The following is a 3416-nucleotide window of genomic DNA, read 5'->3' on the forward strand; positions in this document are numbered from 1 at the left end:
TTTTCCAAGAAACATGATAGCGAACACCTATCGCCCAGGCAGTATACATTGCTGTGTAATACTGGTTGACAGACTCAAGACTCAAGACATTTTCCTTTTTTTAGAATTTTATTCCTAGAGACATATAACGTATAATTATTATTAACATTATATCATCATGTCCTATTGGACCTGAAATGTTTAATAGAATAATAAATAATGAAATAAATAACTGAATAAATAAACAAAAGAAATAAATAAATACAAAAGAAAAATAACAATAAAATAAATATAATCATAATGTAAAATTTTATAAGATATAATTATCAATCATTCTTTCACACTTTCATACCAATGCATGCACGGTTACACGTACAGTAAATACGTATTTACAACACATACATTAATCTCACATTGGTTACAGAGTACAGCGCGTACAGTAATGAAGTTAAGTGTACTTTCTTAAACTTATTCCACCCCTGTTCAGCCGGCGACTAATCTGTTCCAGATAAACACTTGAGCCAAGTGGGTGGTGTGTCCACGACGGGGGCTTGTTTGCACCCGTCACTGCTGGAGGGTCTAATTAGCCCCCATACTGATGTTATCAAGTGACATGTGGCTTCCTCGGTAAGTATTTGTGTAGATATTTCTGACCCTCCATTCAGTTACCTACTTACCCTCGTGTGTGTTGTACCAAACGACATTCCACCCTCTGACATCAGTTACACAGTAGTGGAGAAATGGAAAAGACATCATATAGGCAGCAGAACTTTCTTTCTTTCTTTCTTTCTTTCTTTCTTTATTTATTTATTTATTTATTTATTTATTTATTTATTTATTTATTTATTTATTTATTTATTTATTTATTTATTTAAACCGTTTTTGCTTAAAAAGTATTGCTCATTCATATTATGTTTGTAAATGACATACTTAGTATTTTTAGGTTTAAACATATTTCCTCTAACTTATTGCCGATTGACAGAAGGACTTTTTGCACATTAACTTGCCTTAATAAAACCACTAAGTATTTTATTGCCCAAAACAACCACAGATGCTTAAAAATAATGACGAATTAAAGAAAGCACATTCAAGACAAAACTACTAGCTCTGAATCATTATATAGTAAATAATCTTCAGTAGATACTTCCCCTCTTGAAACCTGAAATACACGTTCAATAACAACACAGGCCATAAGAGAATGTAAACATTATTTACAATCACAGAACAAAACCTGTTTTGCCATTTGAGAGGTCATCTAAATTATGTCCTATTCTGCAGGTAAAGAGGCAAAGTCTGCTGAACATCTGATTCGATTAGTGCTCTACGCATTCAGTCGTCTCCATTCATGCCATACTCCGAAGAGTGTCCTGGAGGCAAGTAGTCCACAGTGTCGGGGTAGTATAAGAAGGACGCCAGCACGCCTTTTACAACCTAAATGTTATTAACACGTATTACTGAAGCTCTGTACATATGTAAACTAGACGAAAAAAAATAACAATGAGTATTTAATTTTTAAAATAGACTTCCATAAAATGGTTTCAAAATCTTCACGACTCTATTAATTCAACATGCAAAATGCAATATATCGGCTTTGGCCGATCTGCAGTCTCGTTCCAGTCTCATTCAATAAACCAAACACATATAGACTTACATTTTCAGAGTTAACTAATCTCAAATGTCAAATCAGTTATCAGTTAGAAATCCACAGTTAAGCAGTGCATCTTATACTGTTTCTAACTATGATTTGTCTGTGTCAGGTTCGAACATGAAGGATATTCTTGTCTTTTGCGATAGAAAAAGGTTGTTATTAAGTTAGTTATATCGAGCTGCCACTTCTTCCTAACGAATTCCGACTATACACACTCTTATCTAGTAACGAAACACCCGTCGGACAGAAGCTACAAGCGAAGGAGAAGTTAAGCTTTATCCTAGCCAACTTGACTATATGACTTAACATTCATCATTTTTATCTGAGGTGTCAGCGTCTGTGGCAATAATTATAAACAATTCCAAAACAACTGTTCGTCTTATCGGAGTGGGGCTGAGTGCTGACTACTGTCGTTAGCTAACACACCAAACACCTGCGTATCTCTTACTGAGCACGATCTAGGGGTGTATGACTTAAAATCAATGCATCGCACACTCATGAGTTCAGAAAGGAATTCACTGGTGGTCTCGACGTCACCATCCCCAGTTCCCACCCCCGCGCTGCAGGCACCTCCTACTGCCCCCTGGCGGTGTGGGCAAGTACACTTCATTCACTGATCTGTTTTATTATGTTGCTTCAAGTAATAAATCAGCTGATTAGTTGCCAAGATACACCGTCTGAAGCACAGGGAGCGAGTGAATGTTGTTTTACATTGCAGTGAGCAGTGTGTGAACTCATAGTCGTCTTCATGTACAATACTGAACCTAGACCAACAGGATTACCAGATAATCCTGTGATTTCAAGATTAATCTTTACCACTTACAATATGGAAACTTACCGATCTTAGCTTTAAGATCGTTTAGTAAATCTAGACCATGGGTCCCGTTCCACAAAACGATTTTAGCGCGAAGTCCTTGTTAAAGAATACGAGACTATAGTCTTGGACCTAAGATCACTGTGTTGAGGAGGTTGAAAAAATGAGCGGCTGACCAAGCCTTGGGACGTGAGAACACTTTCTCTGGACACCTAATCCCCAGTCGGTTCTCATGACAAGTATGGTCCACGGGAACTTGCACTGACTTGAGTCCATATGATGATGTAAGTAGTATTAAGAAGTGAACAAAAATGTGTGTTTGTAATGATTTCTAGATAATCCTAGTGTTGAAAATGTGACAAGTACCATGTGTACTTCAGATGATTGAAACAGGTTAACGACGGTTCTGGCTTCTTGCATTTCATTAAAGTCTCTTGACGTGGTTGGTGGTCTTGTTATCAATCTTCAGTTGGTCTGGTCCTGTTACAGGCCACGGAACCACAGTTGTAACGCTGCCATCTGTAATATCAACGATCAAGCTCCATGTTGGAACAATCAATATTACCACACCCATGGCAAACTACAAGAAATTCATATAAACACGAGTAAATATATCGTCGCTGTCGTGGTATAACTGCTTATAAATAACGCTTAGAATATCATAAAAGAAAAATCCTGAGCTAATAATGCTTTTATGGATCTCGCAAAGACTTCTAAGTAGCCACCAGGGCCTGCAAATATACCAGTGGGAGTACGCCTTTAATTATCGAACCGGTACAATAGCGCTTTGAGCGAGTGCTGATAACAGTGAGCGACCTATCACAGTGCCTTGTCGCAGCCCAACAGTCGAGAAATATTATAAATGTCTTCACAAGCGCCGAGCAGCCACCCCTCAGTCGAGTTCCACCCGAGATTGTGTTACCAGGGAGGCTTTACTTCTCAAAACAATCAAAAAACAAACTGGTGAAATCAAAC

This window comes from Haliotis asinina, chromosome 7 (genome assembly GCF_037392515.1).
Source record: "Haliotis asinina isolate JCU_RB_2024 chromosome 7, JCU_Hal_asi_v2, whole genome shotgun sequence".
NCBI classification, from domain to species: domain Eukaryota; kingdom Metazoa; phylum Mollusca; class Gastropoda; order Lepetellida; family Haliotidae; genus Haliotis; species Haliotis asinina.